Genomic DNA, 23,117 nt, shown 5'->3' with positions numbered 1-23,117 from the left:
TCACTCCATGCGATCACTCTCCGAAAGCATGTGCCACATCCATGGATTAACTGTTTGCTCAGAAAGTGCCAGTTCAATTTAACTCATTATTTCCTTTTCTAAATGCAACAGTGTAGGTCTATTGGCAGTAGAAAAGCACTTTCTGTTTATTAAATAATACTGGGTAAATCTTGACAAGGTTTCAAAGCTGTGGAAGTTTCAGTCTGCTCAAGAGTGTGTTGTTGTGTTCAGGGGAACACCTAAGATGTGTAGAGCCTGCAGGAGACCCTCATGAAACAGCCCAATCAAAATTCCATCAGCTTTAATAAAGAATATTGTCCAAGATTTCACTTTCTGTTGGGTGGTTCAGAGAAAACTGATATGAATGTCTCATCTTCCAAGTTCTTTAGGTATTTGAATAATATCCTCAGAATCCCATTATGTCTGTTAGGCCTTTCCCATGACGTAAATGTCCAGACCCCTCATGCCCCAAAGCCCAGCTCTACAGAGAGTCTTTCCCTGATGACGTGTGGGACATGACTTGTGTGGGTAGAAGTATGCAAAAACAATTGCAAGTGCTCACTGTCCTTTTCATCCCTTTCCCCATGCACATACCCTAGGGAATACTCTGCCTGCTGGCTGGCCAGCTCTCATTAGCTGTAAAAACCTGGCAAGAGAAGCAATGAAGAATTGCCTGGGAGAAGAAGCAGCAAGTTCTGGATATTCAGCAGCACTTCAGACAGCTATTCTGGTTATACAAGACATCCGAAAGTCATTCAAACATGACACAGCTGAACTGATACTATCTTGTTAAATTTGCAATGAATCCTGCTTTTTGAGGACTTGAAGGATGAATAACAGTTAGGAATAGAGGTAAAGATAGATGAGAATGATGCCCTGTGCACTTGCAATACTTTGAGACAATCTGATGACAGGAAGGTACCTGAAAAGGGCAGTGTACTTAAATATCCTCACAAAACTGTCCAATTTACTGGCTGATTCAACTGTGAAGAGTTCATTTTAAAGCTGAAATATGAGATCCTAACATTCCCATGTATACATAACCAAATAAGTTATGCAAAGTTCGTTTCTGGCAGTCAGTACTACTTCACTTCAATCTTCCAGGGGGAGTTCATGACATTCTAGAAAGCCGTCAGAGTTAACAGCTGCTCAGTCTAATTGCTGATATCCCAACTTCCAGGTTCCTTGCATGTCTGGCAGCCAAAGCAGCATGTTAGTATCTTCAGTGTCTTTTGAGATGGGACTTTGACAACTCATCTGCAAAAAAGGCTAATACTTTGTGGAACATGAAAGGTAATGAACAACTTTGAGATTTGAGTCTCCTGTTAGCTTATGTGATAGGTCCAACACTGACCACCCTTGAGCATCCTCTCTGGTCATAGGTTTCTCCATTTCTTGTTCTCTGGTGACCCACTTCTCCAGCAGTTTTTCTAGCCCCACCTGGGGCTCTGCCTTTAAATAACTCAGCCCTGGTATGGGGCTGGATCCCCAGGGCTTCCCCCTTCAAGATACTATTCTCCTGGGGCCATCTCCAGGGTCACTCCTCACCCAGTCTAAGCAGCCATCCAGAAGCCTCTCACTTCCCTGGCCCCTGCTCTCACTTAGCTCTTGTGCTGTAATTCTTTCAGGCACTTGGGCATTCAGTCTGTCTCCTCCCAGCTCCCACTAGCAACTCAGGCCAATGACTCTTACTGCTTCTACCTCTTACTCTGTTCTGCCACTTCTTATACAGTCATCCTGGGCCCTAATTAGTTGCTTCCTGTTCAAACAGTCTAACCTTCTTGGGGAACCTCTCCAGTGCTCCCTTCCTGAGATGGGCATGGCAGAGCCATGAGGTCACAGCAAGAGGTCTTTGGGCTCAGTTCATCCCCTCATCGTTACTTTAAGAATCTCAGTTATTTTTCAAAAAGGGAGGATTTTAATTTGTTCTGAAGTAAGATTTATTTAGTGTCTTCTGGATATTTTAGCTATTTCAGAAGAAGCCATCATCAAAAGTACAGATTATATGAGATGAGCAGTTTGAGAAAGAATTTAAATACTGAAGCACTTCCTCAGCAACGAGACCTTTGAGAAAGTTGATAGTGGCTAGAGCCCAACTATTAGCCACATGTGCATTTTCTCAAGTCTTATTTTCATAAATGAAATTAGGAGACCACCCTCCCCCCCACCCCCTGGAGAACTTGGAATTAACTAAGATAAATCAGCTATATATATTTTGTTTTCCTAAAGGCAGTCCATCATTTAAGATGTGTAATTATTAATTTATTTATTGTAGTAATATATAGGAAACCTTGTCAAGGCTCAGGGCCCCATTGTGCTGGGTGCTGTACAGTAACAGTTCCAGTGGTCAGTTCTAGTAGTTAAGTCCTTAGATACAATCGCATCTGCTCTGATCCTACTGACAGAGGATGAAAACTTCAAGACCTCTACCAAGCATTTATGAAACTTAATTACCCACTGGAAGAAGTAATACAACAAATTGATGGGGCCAGATGAATACCCAGAAACCAGCTACTTCAAGATAGGCCCCAGAAGATCAATAACAGAACACGACTTGTCATCACCTATAGCCCCCCAACTCAAATCCCTGCAACGCATCATTAAAAACCTATAACCTATTCTAGATCATGATGCTACACTCCAGAAGGCCCTAGGTGACAGGCCTGTCCTTTCCTACAGACAGGCTCCTAACCTAAGAAAGATTCTCACCAGCAATCACAGGCTACACCTCAGTAATACTAATCCTGGATCTTTTCCTTGCAACAAACCTGCTGCAAACTTTGTCCACATATTTATTCTGGGGATACCATCACTGGACGTAACCATGTTAGTTACAAGATCAAGGGCACATTCTCATGCACTTCAAGCAGCATTATATATTCTATTATGTGCCAACAATGCTCTGCCACTATGTACATTGGACAGGCTGGGCGATACCTTCACCAAAGAATAAATGGACACAGAGCAGACATCAAGAAACTCAATACACATAAGCAGGTCAGTGAACACTTCAATGGAGTGGGCCATTCTGTTAAAGACCTGAGAATTTGTGTCCTGGAACAAAAATAATTTAAAAACAGATTGCAGAGAGAAAGTTGTGAATTGGAATTCAGATTCAGATTCAACACATTAACACACGGTATGAACCAACACCTTCCTTTGATGCTCATAATTATCTCAAGCAGGACACTTACCGTCTCCCATCCCTTTGCTGCCTACTTCAGTCCTATGTAGTTGATTCGTCAGTTTTTATTGCAAATTTTTTTGGTCCTCTGTGTTTAAAAATGGCAGGCTGTATTTGGAAATGAAAAGTGGGTCTGTCCCATTAAAGCTCATCACCAATACATCATTTCCTTGGTCTTTAAAGTGCTATATCTCTGCTGTCTTGTTTAGTTCTAGTGGTTGTTTGTCCATGGGAATTTCTTCAGTATGTGCTCCACAAAATTGTGAAGCAAAGTTTTTCACTATTTGCAGTTTTACTTGGACCCTTTGGCCAGTTTCAAAGATACACTTTGGTCACAATTTTCACTTAGGTTTCTCCCTGATTCTCCTTTCTCTGTATTTGGTCAGTCAAGTTATGCTGATTCAAAATGTTTGCACATGATGTAGAATCCTTCGGCTGATCACTGATTTATTTAACTGATTTGTTAGTATTACAAAATAGTTCTTAAAAATTAAACTGTCAGTCTACACGTTGTATCTTATCAAGAGTCTGAAATTTCCAACTGTAGAACTTCCAGTCAAATTCCAGAATTTTGATTTCTTATCAAAATATTTCTATATCTTCTTATTTTGATGCGCATAGTACCTAGGGACCCTCTCCAGTTTTAGGGCCATATTATGTTAGGTATTGTACAATGACTGTACATTGTAAGAGTCATTCTCCTTTAGCAGTTCAATAGTAATATAATCTATTATAATATAATCTATTGCCTTTTGGTCAGCTAGGAAGGACCCATTCAGATGTCAGTTTGCTTTGTCATTGTCCATGAAAGGCTTGTTATACGTTTAATCCAGAGACTCACTTCTCTTCTGTTTTTCACACCTGCTGATCCTCTTGCTTGTGAGAAGTGCAGAATGTCAATTAGTTTCATTGAGGATGCTCAGCTCCTCCTGGTGCAGAGCTAATTTTAATACAAAATCTTTGTCTCCAACAGCTCCCCCCTGTGAGAAAATCTTAATTCCACAGCTCCATCACACTTAGGACCACCAGATGTGGGCCCTGGCAGGTCCCCACAGTCTCACTCATTTGTACCTCCACCAGCCCTTGTCCTCCCTCTCTGCTTCTTCGCCTGCACATGCCTCACAGACAGCATTCGCATGTGGCCATTCAGGAAAGATTTAAATGCCATCCAGCTGACCGGCAGCATGCCCAAAGCTAAGTTGTTTCTACTGGTATTGCATTTTTGCACGTCTCAGTGCACATAAAAAAATGTTCCACCAGGGATGGAAAAAATTAGAGGAAACATTGCTCGCTTCTACAGACCACCATCTATGGGGTCAAAGGGAAGGATATAAAGCCAGGGTGGGGAGCCCTTGGCCCACAGTCTGGTTGTCTGGCTCCAGACCCCAAGGCTCAGGGCTCCCTTCCCTCGCATCTGACCCAGGGCAGCGTTGGGGGTGCATAGCCCTGACCCTCACAGGCTGGATCAGGCAAGCCAGGCCGGATCCAGAATGTGTGCTCTTCCGGAGGTGGGGAAAGCAGGAAGCAGTTTGACCTGGTACCAGTGCTGCCGTGTGTTGTTTCCCCAGCTGGGAGAGGGGAGCTGCAGTGGCTTCATACTGCTGTTCAGAGTGGCTAGAATTCCAGCCAATCAGAGTAGAGGAGGGAGGGGCACAGAGCCCTATGTGTCTGGGAGTAACCAGGTACGTGCACCCCCCCTTGCCAGATCCCTTGACCCTCAACTGCTCCTGCATCCTCTCCCATCCAGACCCCCCACTTCCCGCCCCTCTCCCTCACCCACCCACACCCTGCTCCTGACCCCTCCATCACAGGTCCCTCACCCACACCCTGACCCCTCCATTCCCAACCCTGCTTCACAAACCCTCCTGCACCCTTCCTCTCACTGAGACCCCAGCCACAGCCCACTCCTGCACCCCATTCAGCCTAGATCACCTGCTCCCAGCCTGCTTCTACCCTGATTGCCCATTCCCAGCCCATTCCTGCACCCTACCTTCTGCCCAGACCCCATAGCCCTGGCCCCCATACAGTCTGGTACCACTTCACTGAGCGGTTTGGGGGAATTTTTGTTTGCTTCTCATTTGTTTGGCTCCCCAACTGATTTGTCTACTGGTCAGTGGCCTGTGAACAAAAAAACAGTTCCCACCGCTGCAACAAAGGCAGCTGAGAGACCCTTTTCTTTTCAAGGGATTCAAACATAGAAGGTGTTTGCCATATGTGGATCTCTGGGATTCAGTTATTCCCCTGCTATTTTGCAACTGGTCTCCCAGTCATTAGTATAATGAAAAAAGCATTGGTTCTGCAAGGTTCTGAGCACCCTCTTTCACCACTGGCTTAACTGGGTGCTGAGAGTGCTCAGCACTGCACAGGATCTAGCCTCTAATTAGATCCTACTGCAGTTAGAACTGTTTTGTTTTTAAACTGAGGAATTGATTTTATTGAACCCGGCTAGTCACATAAACAAGTGGGCTTGCTAGCCACAATCTAAACCTAGTGTGTCATTGTAAAATTTTGTTTATTTTAAGCTTGCAGTATTTACTAATTCAAGCCATACAAAAAGTCCACCTTTAAAATCCCATACCATTTTTTGGCTGAGGTCATTGTTGGAAAGCTACGTTCATGTATAATTAAACTTGGCTTACTTAAACCATTGCAATTGGTAGCTTAATATATTTTTGTTGTAGTTTGAGTACAAAAGCTATATGATGCTTTTGTTGGCATCTTCACTTGTCAGTTTGCCAACTGCATAATTTTGTTCTCTGCTATATATCAGGATTCAAGTGCTGCTGGCTCAACAGGTGGTGCTGGGATAAAGTTCTGGCAAATCAAATAGGTAGTGTGGTTATTTCTTTTGTCAAATAGTAATTCAAAACAGAGCTACGTAAAATGAAACTCGCATTTCCTTGTCCAAAACAAGGTTTAGAATTAAATGCAAACTCGTTTCCCTGATAAATGCACATTAGTACTAGACCTTGGCCTGTAAATTAACATATAGCACCTTAGCTTTGATCTGTAACTATATTGTTCCCTTTAAAGTTAAAACATAAAAACCAAGATGTAGATGTTAAAAGAAAATAAGGAACTCTAGCCAACTTATATCCCTCTTGAACAAAATTTGTAGAAACTTGCCAAAAGTTTCAACAGAACTTAAACTTAACTTCAACTAAAACCTTTTTACAACTTAAAACTTAAATCTAATATATTTAAAACTTAAATCTAATATTTGGAACCATCTTTGGTATTTAACTAAAATATTTAAAAATCAGGAGTTTCATGTCATTTTTCCCCTAATCATTGCTTTAACCTTGCTGCCAACAGAAAATAATAAATATCCTGGAAATTGTAATGATTCTTCTTCAAATGATGGTTCTTTTGTTCTTCAAGTGATAGTTCTTTTGGGTATATAATATATATTTGGTGCTCATGTGCATCACGTGTCTGAGTCCACATTTCTCCAAGCAGTGTCCATTGACTTGCATATGTGCATTGTGTGTCTCATTGTCCTCCCAATAAAAGGTATAAGAGATAGAACGGTAGATGCCGCTCCAAGTCCTTCTGACTACCACATGGCCAGAATCAGAAGTTCTATCATCTTTCAGTCTTAAGTTGATAAGAGAGTTATTGTAGGCTCATGTAAATAATTCTTTCTTAGTTTTTATAGCTTAATTATTACTTTGTAAATTGAATTTGATCCCTTATCTATTAGTGGTGGAATAAACATGTACATGGCATGGTAGAAATAAAACATTATTACAGCATGTTTCCTTCCTCCAGAAACCCTTTCACAGTACTGATGGGGGTTGCCAAATTGACTTGGGACTTGTACAGAGGATCTCTGCTAATCTAAATATTCAAAGAATGAGAGAAAACATTATTTTTCTTATTTTAATAAGTATGCTGAATATTTATCTTAAACCCTAGGTAGCTGTTTCGTAAAGAAACAAATATGGGGCAGATAATGTGCCCTTTTCATTGACAAGAGATTTATGTCTTGACTTCACACTCACAGAGCTCCCAGTTCACGAAGTCAAACACAAATAATATATAGCCCAGTGTTTGGCCAGTGGAATTGAAACCGTTGCTCCCACACCTCTTTGTGTGAAATTAAACCAGCCACATTTAAACTGGCAAAGATATGAAAACATGACAAAATTTCCTCTTGAAGGGAAAAGCGAAGAACCACAGACTCTTTGACTTAATGAACCTTGTGCAAAAAAAGTGTCCATTATGGAAGAATATTTCTGCTGACCTTCCTTAGGAGCCATCTGTCTAGTTGCAGTGCTCCCTTTCTCCCCTGGGAACAGGTGAAGAGTTCAGCATCAAAGCTCAATGCCCCTCCCCCACAGCTGCCAAAACTATTGTAGTTGGACTCTACCATATGTATCATTAAATTCCACACTACCACAAAGAGAAAGGAAATCATACAAAACACATATAAAAGCATGTCTTTGCCACAGACTATGTAATGCCATTCTCCAATAGGTCTTGTTTTCCAGAATCTAGAGATGGAAGGCTGCATTTTAGCATCACTTTTTTGTAAAATTCCCTGAGGAGAGAGGCTTTAAAAAATTAAAGTAACACTCACTGAGAATAAAATCCACATACAAGATGGGACCCTCCTGTGCAGCTCCTCAGCAAGGGTAAATTGTCATAGCTCCTTAAATTTCAGGAGACCCATGACTATCTACATCAGCTAAAGGGCTGCCTTCTTGAGAGCCAACATGGTTGGCAAACACGGTAGGCAACCAGCTTGGCTTAACAGGAAAATCCTTAATCAGCTTAAACTCAGAAAGAATGCATACAAGAAATGGAAATGTGGACAGTTGACTAAGGAGGGGTATAAACATATGGCTGGAGAATGCCGGGGAGTAATCAGGAAAGCAAAAGCAGAGTTGGAACTGCAGCTGGCGAGGAATGTGAAGGGTAACAAAAAGGGTTTCTACAGGCATGTTAAAAATAAGCGGGTTATCAGAGAAGGTGTGAAGGACAATCAGGGAACTATAGACCAGTCAGCCTTATCTAAATCCCTGGGAAAATAATGGAGGGGATTCTCACGGAATCTCTTTCGGAGTATTAGGAAGTGGGGAAAGTGATCAAAAGTAGCCAATGTGGATTCACCAAGGGCAGGTTCTGCCTGACCAATCTGATTAGCTTCTATGATGAGGTAACAGGCTCTGTGGACATGGGGAAGTCAGTGGATGTGATATACCTTGACTTCAGCAAAGCTTTTGATACAGTCTCCCACAACATTCTTGCCCATAAGTTAAGGAAATATGGATTGGATCCTTGGACTATAAGAAGAATAGAAAGTTGGCTCGACGGTCTGGCCTAGCGGGTAGTGGTCAATGGCTCAATATCTGGATGAAAATCAGTTTCAAGCAGAGTGCTGCAAGGCTCAGTTCTGGGGCCAGCATTGTTCAACATCTTTATTAATGGCCTGAATGAGGGACTGGATTGCACCCTCCACAAGTTTGCGGATGACACAAAGCTAGAGGGAGAGTTAGATGTGTTGTAGGGTAGAGATAGAATCCAGAGTGACCAGGATAAATTGGAAGATTGAACCAAAAGAAATCTGATGCAGTTCAACAAGGAGAAGTATAGCGTCCTGCACCTGGGGCGGAAGAATCCTTAGCATTTTTATAATCTGGGGACTGACTGGCTAAGCAGTACAGCAGAAAGGGACCTAGGTGTTATGGTGGATGAAAGGCTGGATATGAATAAACAGTGTGCCCTTGTAGCCATATTAGGGTGTACAGCACATGAGGGTGCATTAGGAGACACATTTTGAGCAGATCTAGAGAAGTGGTTGCTCCCCTCTCTTTGGCACTGGTGAGGCCACATCTGGGATATTGTGTCCAGTTTTGGGCCTCCCAGTATAAAAAGGATGTGGATGTGCTGGAGCAGGTTCAGCAGAGGGCAAGAAAAATGATTAAAGGGCTGTAGCACAAGCCCTATGAGGAGAGGCTGAGGGATTTGGGCTTGTTTAGTTTACAGAAGAGAAGACTTAGGGGTGATTTAATAGCAGTCGTCAACTTCCTGAAGGGGAGCTCTAAAGAGGAGGGTGAGAAACTGTTCTCAGTGGTGTCAGATGGCAGAACAAAGAGTAATGGTCAGAAGTTGAAGAGGGAGAGGTGTAGGTTAGATATTAGGAAAAACTACTTCACCCAGAGGGTGGTGAAGCACTGGAATGTGTTGCCTACAGAGGTGGTGGATTCTCCATCCCTCGAGGTTTTTAAGTCCCGCCTTGACAAGGTCCTGGCTGTGATGACTTAGTGGGGGTTGATCCTGCTTAAAGCATAGGGCTGGACTAGATGACTCCTGAGGTCACTTCCAGCCCTCTGATTCTATGATTCACCTATCTGACAGAAGATGTGTCAGCAGCCTTCATGGCATGGCACCCCTCTATCAGACACCCTGCAGACTACTCTACTTGGGGTCAGGAGTCCCATAAGGGGAAGGAGGATGTGATAGCATGAGCTGCACTAGATGAAGGGTGTTTAGGTCTCTTACCCTTCCATCCCACATACCTGCACTAGTCCAGAGGAGATTACAGAGAAAAGTGCCTCTGGAGTTAATGTGAGCTGAATGTGGGTACTACTCCTAAAGAAATAGACCACTTATAGTTCAGCTTTAAATTCTCATCGCTACATCTAAATAAGTACATTTTATTGTTATTCTCTTCTCTTATGACTGGAAAAAATAGAATAAACAAGAATTTCATTTTCTGATCTGCAGACTTCACTCTTGGCTAGACTTGTGGTAAATGCACAGAATGGAAGGCAAGACGCTTTAAGGCCACAGGTACACTAGCAAGTTCTGGAAAATTGGGCCCTTTTCTGAATGATCATGCAGACCGTTCGCACAAAAAATGTGCTTTTTCAATCCAGGATCAAAAGAATATGGCTCCTCTTCCAGAAGCTGTCTTTCACTCCTGGAACAGGAAGAGCACCTTCTTTTGAAAGACTCTTTTGAAGGAATGTATGAGTAGATGCTCCGTGTGTCCCTTTTTCGAATGAGGGGTCTGCCATGGCGCCAGGCAGCTCAGGTGTGGGGACACCCTGGCCAGTGCTCCTGGAGTGCTATGGTCTCTGTGTCTGGCCACATTTAAAACTGCAGGGATGCAGACACCCTGTGGCAGGAAATTGAGAGCATGCTGGTAGCAAAGGCCCAATCCAGAACCTGCATGGCTTCATGGCCACCCCCAGCAGACAGACTGACACAGTGGCCACCAGCCAGCGCCCACACAACCCCCAGGTGACACCCACATAGCCTGCAGATAAGTCCAAGGAACCTGCTCCAGCCCCGCATGTGGAAGGCACCCTCATGGACAGAGCCGGAGATCAAGGACCTCCTGGGTCTCTGGCTGGCAGAGGACATCATCTGCGTGACCACCACCTATGGCTGGCTGGCCACCGGCCTTGCCACTTGAGGCTATCCTGCATGCATCTTGAAGCAAGTTTGCTCCAAGGTGAAGGAGCTCAGACAGGGATACATGAAGCCACAAGACACCGCAAGGTGCTCGGGGCTAGGGCCGGCCACCTGCCCTTTTAATGGGGAGCTCCATGGGCTTCTCAAGACCATGGACATCTCCCCCACCCACCATCCTTGATATAGTGGGTGAGGAGCCCCCTGCAGCCATGGCCAAGGAAGAGCAAGGGCCACCTGGACCCTGCATGGATCCTGGCCACCTGGGGCTGCAGACCGAGGGTCCCTCAGATGACAGTGAATCATCTAACAGGATCCTTTTCATCACCATCCCATCTGGCTCATCCAGCTAGGACTCCTGCAGCTGGGTAGCCCTGGACAGCCCCCTGGACCCCTCAGTAAATGCCCATTGGCTTGCATTACCCAGGGTGGTGAGGATGGCTAGGTCTGTCATGGCCGAAGGCAGGACAGGTACTCGGGCCACAGCCTGACCCTAGACAGCCCAGAGACAAGTGCATCCCCAGCATGCAGGCACATCCACAGACAATAATTAGCACACACACCCATGGACAGGACTGTAGACTACACACACGCGGCGGGAGCTGGGAAAGGCTAGACTGCGACCATCTCACCCATGCCCAAGCAGGGCCCCTCCATGACCACATACTGCCCCATTGCCCACTAGCCCATTCCCCCAAAGGGGCTGGGGGGCCAGCAACAGTCAGCCCCATCCCCAAGGCACAGCAGGGGGCCATGTGCAACAGAGTCTGCCCTGCAGGACACACAAGCCACTGCACCTGGGACATTCCTGTCCCTTGGTGCAGGTGCATCTGCACAAAGAGGGTGGTGGGCACAGATGCCAGGCTGGTCTCTGGCACTGATGTGCACTCTTTTTCTTCTTCCCTCCTTACAGCTGTGCCGTCCAAGGGCTGGGAGAGCCCTGTACATCCCTCAGAGCTGGAAAGTCCACTCCCTGAAGCCAAGAGGGCTGGGCTGCCCTCACCACCAGTGGCCAGGCAGGCCCACACCCAGAGGGATCACCACTGTGGCCAAGATTACGAGGCTGCATTCCAATGGGCCTCCCATCAGAGTGGGCCTGATGGTTGCAGGTGCAGCAAGCTGTTCATATCCTGTCCCAGCCTCAATCACCCACCCCGTGGGGAAAGTCCTCTCCTTTGCCTTGATGAGATTGTGGACAGTGCAGCATGCCCCCACAACCGGAGGGACATTCTGCACCCCGACATCGAGGCATATGAGGAGGCACCTGAAGTTCACATTCAAGTGCCCAAAGGCACACTTGACCAGGTAGTGTGCCCGGGAGAGACGGCTTTTAAACAGCTCCTGGAAGGGGGCTTGGGTGTGCTGTGTATGGCCACATGAACCATAGCTGCAGGGGGTAGGCTGGATTGCCCACCAAATACAGGGGCATGGTGTCATCCGCCAGCATGAGCTCCCACTGTGGGATGTAGGTCCCCACCTCCATCCTCCTGCAGAGGCTGGAGTTGCAGAAGACCCACACAGATGTCCATGAACTGGTTCCTATGGTCACAGAGTGGCTGGCACTGTGGTCCGGGGGTTGGATGGAAATGTGCATGCCATCAAGTGCACCTAAGCAGTGTGAGAAGCCCAGATCGGCAAAGCCCATGATGGCCACATCCAGGTCCCCAGCACACACAAGCCTCTGGAGCAACACCTGGTTACCACCGTCACAACCTGCAGAGGACAGAGAGCAAGCGTACTCATGAGTGAGTGGAGGGGTGTCCCAACCCACTCCTGTCTGGTCCCCTCCTTCCCTGGCCCCCTCAAGCCCCCAGCCATGAGGCCACCCCCCCATCAGGAGGTCTGTGTAAGGGTAGAGCATCACAGTTTCCCTGCTCCATCACCCCTCACGCCCCTCGCCCTAGCCCCCAGGAGTGCCCCTTGGCTGGCAGCCCCCTGCCTCCCTCCCCAGACCAGGCCAGTGAGTTCCATGTGCCTTACCTTGAGGACAATAGCCCTGATGGTGGACTTCCCCACCCCGAACTGCTGCCCCATGGAGTGGTATCTGTTTGGCATTGTCAGCTTCCATATGGCAAGAGCCATGCACTTCTCCAGGCTCAGTGCAGGCTGCATCCAGGTGTCCTAGCACCGGAGGGTGGGAGCAAGCCAGCTGCAGAGCTCCCTGAAGGTGTCTTTCTTCATGCACAAGTTCTGCAGCCGGTGCGTGTCATCCCCCTCAGCCAGGACCACCCAGTCCCACCAGTCAGAGCTGGTGGGGTAGCTCCAGAGATGCCACGCAAGCCCAGGGAGGCATAGCTGAGTCCATGGTGGTTGGGACATCCTGAGGCCTGCGCTCGGCCACTGGAACAGGTGGAGGGCAGCCATGAGGAAGGTGGCTAGCAGCCCAGCCAGGGCATGCAGGTGGCTCTGTGGCTTCTGTGGATCCATAGCTCTCAGAAGCAAGGGTCAGAACCAGGCATGGGCTCAGCTTCATTGTGAACTGCTTAGCAGACCTCAGCAGTGTGTGCAGGAAGAGGGTGTTTTGGAGGGGCCCTTTAAGGCATCACATGGCCAGCACTCGCAGAAGGGCATTCAGCTTCTCCCCTAGAAGGGCTTGCCATGTGGCCCCATCTGCGGTGTTTCCTGGCCCATTCTTTCAAAAAGAGCTTGGGGCTCTGTGGCAACACTCTTTCAAAAGAGCAAATCAGAAGATTGATCCACTTTTGGTGTGTGGTGTATCTGTTTCAGAAGATTATCTTTTGAAAGACTGCTGTAGTGTAGACATAGCCTTATTGTATCCTGATTGAACCACACATTTTCTTTGTGATGTCAGGCAAGTCATCTAGCTTTTCTGTTTCAGTCTCCCCAGCTTCAAAATGTGAATGATAATATGTAATTTACTAAACCCTGAGGTTTGAACTGAACTTTCAGATGCTGGTGGCAGGAGATACAGAAGTCCAACATATTATTTCTGATATTATGTTAGAGAGAAATTTAGACAATTTCTCAGATGACACATAGGAATGGGGATACTAACAATTTTTTGAGATTTTTTATGGTTTTGGAGCTTTGGATGAGATTCATTCTTTGCTTATTCACCTACTATATGATGAATATAAATTATACAAACTAGTTAAGATATATAGATTTCTTGTAGAAATGGTATGTAGTATTATTTTGTGGGATGCAATTGTTTCCTAGTTTTCACACTACATATTGTTCTCTAATTAGATGCAACTATTTTTAGCTAGAAGACCGGGTGGGTATATATGCACATATTTCTATACTGATTTTTGGGTTTCTTTTAATAAAGCGTGTGTCAGGGGAAATCCTTAGGTTATGAAACAGGAATTATTTCTTCTTTATTTCAGTCCTGGTCTCTCTGGGAAATGTATATTTAGAATTATATTTTTTTCTCAGCGAGATGTACAAGGGTTTAGTCATTCAAATCCCTTTTTCCATTAGTGGAAGTTAAGCAGCTAACAGCCTGTGTTCGGAGTTGCTCTAGTTTTGTTGTTTGTACATATGCATGTATACACAGCATTACATTTGATCTGCCTATTCTTATATTGCAGGTAAATACATATTTATATATGTTCCTGCTACAATAATTTTGATCCAGTAAACTGCCTGCTCTGTTTGTATGTCATATAGGCTGCAGCCACACTTGGGCAAAATTTTGAAATGGCCAAATTGGAGGATACTAATGAGCTAATCAGCTGATGGGGTAATGGGATTTCAAAATGTGCAGGGTCCTTTCAAAAAGGACCCCCATGTAGCCAAGCCATGCGCAATCAAAATGTGGCACTTTCGAAGTGCCATGGCTGGCAGCATGCTAATGAGGCACTGAATATTCATTTCAGCACCTCATTAGTGTCCTCCAATTTGGCCATTAGCGTAGCCGTTTCGAAATTTTGGCCACGTGTGGCCACAGCCATAGTCTTTACCTCTTTTACAAACCAGAGCTCTGACATTTGGATCTAAAACTCCCTAGAGTTCAAGGGGCTTAGATCCAGTATTTGGATCTGGATGTATTTGTGCTGGTTCCCATACCATTACTCCATGTGCGATGCACATGATCCCATATCCTTATATCCACTTTTCCGGTTTCATCTTCAGAGTTCTCACACACACATTATCACTACTTGTGAATATGTTCCTCTCTCCCCTCTCTAATCACATAACTGACTTCCATATTTAATTTCCTTTGCTACAAATTCCTCTCTGCTTGTACCACTTTCTACATAGGCTCAATACTGAGCTTTAAGGTGCAATGTTTGGCCTGACCATCATCCCCATCGAAAGTCGTAGACTTGCACAGTTTGGGTATGACAGCAGAATTTGGTCCTTACTGTGTTAAACACATCAACCTAATCCATTCAGTATTAAGAACAACTTTTATTTCAGTTTGTTCCTATTTCAGATATTCTGATATGACTCAGTAAAGCACTAGGGTATGTTTGGAAAAAAATTGAGTGGGATAGAAGAAGTCCTGCAGTGGAATTCTGGGTAATCAAGCTTTGGGACAAACATAAAGCTGAAGTTCTAAGTAAATGGAAGCCATAACCCAGGAAGTAGTAACTTTGGACCTTATCTTTTAGTCTATACTTTTTATTTGAAGTAAAATGGGAGCTCTGAAGTGATTCTTTTTAAATAAACAATCTCAGTCCCAGGGCTTACACAGTATGAATCTTTTTTAATCCATTAATTTGCTGTCAGACTCAATATTGGTAGAGGTATTGCTTTTATTTGATAACACTGTATAGTGGCAAAAATTCTGTTCTGTGTTTTTAATTTCTGTTACACTAGTGTAAATAAGAAAAAATCTCCACTATAAAGAATGGAATTCCTCTAGGTTTACTTTGGTGTAATGGAAAGCAAATGTTCACTCTTCTCAAAAATGTGTTCGTCCTTCAAATTACAGCATCAATATAATGCTATTTTAGTTTTTCATATGTAGCTATCCCAGGGACCACTTTAGCTAGTGTTGATTTATAATCTGAATATGGCTTCTTCCATAAGCAGAAAGAAAACAATCACAGAATTGTAGAATCATAAAATACCAGACTTCAAGAGATCATCAAGTCCACTCCCCCACATTCATAACAGGACCAAGCACTATCTAGATCACCCCTGACAGATATCCATCTAACCTGTTCTTAAATTTCTACAGTGATGGAGATTGCTTCTAGTGCTTAACCATCATGATACTTAAGAAGATTTTTCCTAATATCCAACCTAAACCTCCTGTGCTACAACTTAAGCCCACCATTTCATTTCCTATCACCAGAGGTTAAGGAGAACCTTTTTGCTCCCCCTTCTTTGTTGATACTTGAAAGCTGTTATCACCTCCCCTCTCAGACTTCTCTTCTCCAAACTAAGCAAAGCCATTTCTTTCAGTTGTCCCTCATAAGTCATGTTTTCTAGACCTTTAATAATTTTTGTTGCTCTTCTCTGGACCTTCTCCGGACCTTCTCCACTTTCTCCCTGTCTTTCCTGAAATGCCCAGAACTAGACAACAATACTCCAGCTGAGGCCCATTCAGCACAGAGTAGAGTGGAAGAATCACTTCTCGTGTTTTGCTCACAACACTCCTCTTAATGCATCGCAGAAACATGTTCACTTTTTTTTGCAACGGTGTCATATTAACTCATATTTAGCTTGTGGTCAACTATGACCCATAGATATCTTTCTGCAGTACTTCTAAGTGGTTACTTTGCATTTTGTATGTGTGACGATCATAGTTCCTCCCTAAGGAGGTACTTTGCATTTGTCCTTATTGAATTTCATCATGCATATTTTGCAACTGTGCTGGTTTTATGCAGAAGCTTATGTTATGCAGACATTTTGATATGCTAGGATAATGCAGCTACTTTGATATGTTGTTGCAAACCAATTTTGATTTTAAAGTATTCAGTCCAGAAGGTCTACATCTACATGGTCGCGTTGTCTTGCAATAACAGTAGTTATTACAAAATAACTTTGGCAGTGTCTAAATGATGTACATGTTATTTCATGACAAATTCAAAATAGCAGGTACATTATTTCAATTCCAGTAACCCTCATTTCCTGAGGAATAACTCTTATTTCGAAATAGGCCATAGTGGGCTCCAATGGCACTATTTTAAAATAGCACTATGGACCCAGAAACGCTATTGTGAAATAGCTGGTTGCTATTTGGAAATGCTTTTTGTGTATGGTTGTGTTATTTCAAAATACTTATTCCAAATAGGGCTCTTGTGTAGACATAACCAAGAGGTCCCTTTTGAGTGCTTCCAAAGACCAAAGACTACAACCCTTTGAAAAGTAAAAATTTAAATCCTACATCTATGACTATAAAATCCTGTTGGCTAGGAAGTGTGTATTTTTAAGTGTGTGTATGTGTGTGTACATCACCAAACTTAATGGAGATCTGATCCCAACAACTAAATGTTCAGCTTTACCAAACTATGAATTATTTATATTTCATTATTATTTATAGATTTATTGGATATGATTTATTTCCAAGTTTATTGCTGCTAGATTAATAAGTACAGAATCATAATCAATTGTATTACACAGGACAGAAGATTATACTAGACACACTTTATTATTCTTGTTTTAGAGATGGGGAAAGTGAGACTCAAAGAGGTAAGAAAGCTGTAAGGCCAAGAAAAGACCCCAGATCTTCTGAGTCACAGTCCAGTGTCCTGTCTGTTAGGCTAAGCTGCGTTGTAGAGCTAAACTGTTCTGTATCCGTAACAGGAAAGAGTTCTTCTGCCTTGACTTTATAGGGTATGGAAATGTCAATTGAGTGTCCAGGGCTTACCATAAATGACTGTGCCATGTTTTACATTTCTTTGAGGTTAGGAACATAAGACTCTTTTATGATCAGAGACTTGTAGCTGCCTAGGGAAATGAAATAATTTTCAACTGTTGTTTTAAAAAATACTGAGAAATGTATGATGAAGATCCAGAAATGTTAAGGTTTCTACAGAATGGGCAAAACCTAGGCTTCTGCAATTTCACCCACCATCAGGGGGACAAAGACCTTCCTCAGATGTTTCCAATTTACAAATAAATCCCAGCTTTCTAATTAAATGGGCACTCACAGAAAGCCAGCTGTGTACCGGTTTCCTTGTTATGTGAACTTGCCATTCTAATGCTACAGAATGCCTTATGAAGTTATAACTAAAATTTGTCTTTTTGCCCATCCTTTGAGTTGAGGAGAATTAGCTGTACTTTTGTTTCTTAAAGGTTGTTGATTACAGTAAGCCACAGCTTGTACATTCTGTGTCAGTTGTACAAGTGTCCTGAATTAAGCAGTGTTTGGGGGCTAGCACAGCCCCTGATGATTTCATTGCTATAAATGCCAAGACTGACTTAGAGAAAGACATAACATGCCATAACTGCAATTGCTCATCCCTTGGTGTTTAGTCTGCAGGATCTGAACTTATTAATCAGCAGTATGTCCTGCTTTTGCCAGTGTATTGCCAATGCCAAGAGTGAATCTTCTCGATTCACTTTTCCACTGTACACCTCATCAAATTACTTTTATTCTGTGGCACAGTAGTCTGCTATTCTAGAATGAATAACAAATCAAGCCAGACCAATCTGATAGCTTTTTTGATAGGAAAACAAGTCATATGGATAAGGGAGAAGAGGTGGATGTGGTATACCTAGACTTTAGTAAGGCTTTGACCTGATCTAGCATGATGTTCTTATCAATAAACTAAGCAAATACAACTTAGGTGGGGCCACTATTAGGCGGGTGCAGAACTGGCTTGATGAACGTTCTCAGTGAGTAGTTGTTAATGGTCCGCAGTCATGCTGGAAGGGCATAACAAGTGGGGTTCCGCAGGGGTCTGTTTTCAGACCCATTCTATTTAATATCTTTATCAATGATTTAGATATTGGCATAGAGAGTATGCTTATTAAGTTTGCCGATGATACCAAGCTGGGAGAGGTTGCAACTGCTCTCAAAAATGGGCTTATAATTCAAAATTATCTGGACAAACTGGAAAAATAGTCTGAGGTAGACAGGATAAAGTTTAATAAGGACAAATGCAGAGTACTCCACTTAGGAAGAAACAATCAGCTTCATACATATAGAATGGCAAGCGACTGTCTAGGAAGCAGTACCGCAGAGAGAGATTTAAGGGTCATAGTGGACCACAAGCTAAATATGAGTGAACAGTGTGATGCTGTTGCAAAAAAAACAAACATGATTATGGGATGCATTAACAGGAGTGTTGAGAGCAAGATACAGAAAGTCATTCTTCTGCTCTACTCAGTGCTTATTAGGCCTCAAGTAGAATCATAGAAGAGTAGGACTGGAAGGGACCTCAAGAGGCCATCGAGTCCAGCCCCCTGCCCTCATGGCAGGACCAAGCACTTTCTAGACCATCCCTGAAAGCCATCTATCTAACCTCTTCTTAAATATCTCCGGTGATGGAGATTCTACCACCTCCCTTGGCAATTCGTTCCAGTGTTTGATCACCCTGACAGTTAGGAACTTTTTCCTAATGTCCAACCTGAACCTCCCCTGCTGCAATTTCAGTCCATTGCCTCTTGTTCTATCCTCAGAGGCAAGGAAGAACTAGTTCCCTCCCTCTGCCTTATGACACCCTTTTAGATACCTGAAAATTGCTATCATGTCCCCCCTCAATCTTCTCTTTTCCAAACTAAACAAGCCCAATTCTTTCAGCCTTTCTTCATAGGTCATGTTCTCTAGACCTTTGATCATTCTCGTTGCTCTCCTCTGGACCCTCTCCAATTTCTCCACATCCTTCCTGAACTGCAGTGCCCAGAACTGGACACAATACTCCAGCTGAGGCCTAACCAGCGCAGAGTAGAGCGGGAGAATGACTTCTCGTGTCTTGTTCACAACACACCTGTTAACGCATCCTAGAATCATGTTTGCCTTTTTCGCAACAGCATCACACTGTTGACTCATATTTAGCTTGTGGTCCACTATAACCCCTAGATCCCTTTCTGCTGTACTCATTCCTAGGCAGTCCTTTCCCATTCTGTATGTGTGACACTGATTGTTCCTTCCTAAGTGGAGCACTTTGCATTTGTCCTTATTAAACTTCATCCTGTTTACCTCAGCCCATTTCTCCAGTTTATCCAGATCCTTTTGAATTATGACCCCATCCTCCAAAGAAGTTGCAACCCCTCCCAGCTTGGTATCATCTGCAAACTTAATAAGTGTACTTTCTATGTCAATATCTAAATCGTTAATGAAGATATTGAACAGAACCAGTCCTAAAACAGACCCCTGCGGAACCCCACTAGTTATACTTTTCCAGCAGGATTGAAAACCATTAATAACTACTCTCTGGGTACGGTTATCCAGCCAGTTGTTCACCCACCTTATAGTAGCCCCATCTAAGTTGTATTTGTGTAGTTTATTGATAAGTATATTATGTAAGACCGTGTCAAATGCTTTACTGAAGTCTAGGTATACCACATCCACCGCTTCTCCCTTACCCACAAGACTCGTTATTCTATCAAAGAAAGCTATTGGATTGGTTTGACATGATCTGTTTTTAACAAACCCATGCTGGCTGTTTCCTATTACCTTACCACCTTCCAATTGCTTGCAGATGATTTCTTTAATTACCTGTTCCATTATCTTTCCTGGCACAGAAGTTAAGCTGACTGGCCTGTAGTTTCCTGGGTTATTCTTGTTCCCCTTTTTATAAATGGGTACTATATTTGCCCTTTTCCAGTCTTCTGGAATCTCTCCCGTCTCCCACGATTTTCCAAAAATGATTGCTAAAGGCTCAGATACCTCTTCTATCAGCTCCTTGAGGATTCTAGGATGCATTTCATCAGGCCCTGGTGATTTGCAGACATCTAATTTCTCTAAGTAAATTTTAATTTGTTCTTTTCTTATTTCAACTTCTAAACCTACCCCTTTTTCACTAGCATTCTCTATGTCAGGCATTCCTTCAGATTTCTCAGTGAAGACCGAAACAAAGATATCATTAAACATCTCTGCCATTTCCAAATTCCCTGCTACTGTTCCTCCCTCCTCACTGACCAATGGCCCTACCCTCTCCTTGGTCTTCCTCTTGTTACCAATGTATTTGGAAAAAACCTTCTTGTTTCCCTTTATGCTTGTAGCTAGTTTGAGCTCATTTTATGCCTTAGCCTTTCTAATCTTGCTCCTCCATGCTCATGTTGTTTGCCTATATTCATCCTTTGTAATTTGTCCTAGTTTCCATTTCTTATACGATTCCTTTTTTATTTTGAGATCATGCAAGATCTCCTGGTTAAGCCAAGGCAGTCTTTTGCCATGTTTTCTATCTTTCCTACACAGTGGGATAGCTTGCTTTTGGGCCCTTAATAATGTCCCTTTGAAAAACTGCCAACTCTCCTCAGCCGTTTTTCCCCTCAGTTTAGCTTCCCATGGGACCTTACCTACCAGCTGTCTGAGTTTACCAAAATCTGCCTTCCTGAAATCCATTATCTCTATTGTACTGTTTTCCCTTCTACCCTTCCTTAGAATTGTGAACTCTATGATTTCATGATCACTTTCACCCAAGCATCCTTCCACTTTCAAATTCTCAATAATTTCCTCGCTATTTGTTAAAATTAAATCTAGAACAGCTTCCCCTCTGGTAGCTTTTTCAACCTTTTGGAATAAAAAGTTGTCTGCAATGCAATCCAAGAATTTATTGGACAGTCTGTCCCCCGCTGTATTAGTTTCCCAACATATACCTGGATAGTTGAAGTCCCCCATCACCACCAAATTCTGGGCCCTGGATGATTTTGTTAGCTGTTTAAAGAAAGCCTCATCCACCTCTTCCACCTGGCTAGGGGGCCTGTAGTAGACTCCCAGTAGGACCTCATCCTTGTTTTTTACTCCTCTGAGTCTAACCCAGAGACTTTCAACCCGTCCATCTCCTACGTCCATCTCCACCTCTGTCCAAGTGTGTACATTTTTAATATACAAGGCAACACCTCCTCCCTTCTTTCCCTGTCTGTCCTTCCAAAGCAGGCCGTACCCTTCAATACCAACATTCCAATCATGAGTATTATGCCACCAAGTTTCTGTGATGCCAACAATATCATAGTCGTATTTGTTTATTAGTACTTATAATTCTTCTTGTTTATTTCCCATACTTCTTGCATTTGTACATAGGCATCTCAGACATTGATTTGGTCTTGCCTCCCAGTTGTGCCCTGGCCCTCTTTTTACTCTCCCAGTGTAGCCCATACTCCCTCCCATTTCAAATTCATCTCCCATGTATTCATGCTGTCCACTTACCTGTAGGCTTTGCTCCCCTGCCCCTGTCGAACCTAGTTTAAAGCCCTCCTCACTAGGTTAGCCAGCCTGTGTCCGAATATGGTCTTCCCCCTCCTCGAAAGGTGAACGCCATCTCTGCCTAGCAGTCCTTCCTGGAAAAGGATCCCGTGGTCAAGGAAACCAAAGCCTTCCTGGCGACACCATCTACGCAACAAAGCATTCACTTCTAGGATACACCTGTCTCTGCCTGGGCCCCTCCCTCTGACAGGCAGGATTGAAGAGAATACCACCTGTGCCCCAAACCCCCTGACCCATGCCCCCAGAGCCCTGAAGTCACTCTTGACCTGCTCAGTGGAGTACTGTGTCCAGTTCTGGGCACTATATTTCAAGAAAGATGTGGCGAAATTGGAAAAGGTCCAGAGAAGAGCAACAAAAATGATTAAATGTCTAAAGAACATGAGCTATGAGGGAAGACTGAAAGAACTGGGCTTGTTTAGTTAGAAAATAGAAGACTTAAAAGGAACACGATAGTGGTTTTCAAGTACCTCAAAGAGGGTTGCAAGGAGGAGGGAGAAAAATTGTTCTCCTTGGCCTCTGAGGATAGGACAAGGAGCAATGGGTTTAAACTGCAGCAAGGGAGGTTTAGATTAGACATTGGGAAAAACTGTCAGGGTGGTTAAACACTGGAATAAGTTATCTTGGGAGGTTGTGGAATCTCCATTGCTGGAGCTATTTAAGAGCAAGTTAGATGGACACCTATCAGGGATGGTCTAGGTGGTGTTTGATCCTGCCAGGAGGGCAGGGAACTAGACTCTATGGCCTCTTGAGGTGCCTTCCAGTTCTAGTGTTCTGTGATTCCATGATTCTATGATTTATTGTGCTGATAAAAAGTCTGGAGATTAATCTGCTCCTGGTCTCTGATCCAGCTATTCTAATCTTGAGGTGGTATAGGCTGGTATGGTAGCACTGTCTCTCACTTCTGAGTCTCCACATTCTTCTCTTGTCAGCAAACATGTGAGGACCTCATTGCCAAAATGTCTCATCTCCAAAATGTCTCATCTATATAGAGGATAATTGTTTATTGCTGCTATCATTTATTCCCACACCTGAACTGCACTGTAGCTTTAAAGATCTTAGCCTTGCTGATGAACTGTAGGCAGGATATGGTGTGCCATGATAGGAGTTCAGAGGGTGGGGGGAATGTTCTTTAAATAATATAAAAAATTACCTACAAACACTGTTGAAAGAATATTAAGATGTAATAATTGAGCCCTGAAATGTTAGGAAATGCCTTTT

This window comes from Carettochelys insculpta, chromosome 9, assembly GCF_033958435.1.
Source record: "Carettochelys insculpta isolate YL-2023 chromosome 9, ASM3395843v1, whole genome shotgun sequence".
Lineage (NCBI taxonomy): Eukaryota > Metazoa > Chordata > Testudines > Carettochelyidae > Carettochelys > Carettochelys insculpta.
This window is presented reverse-complemented; position numbering follows the sequence as displayed.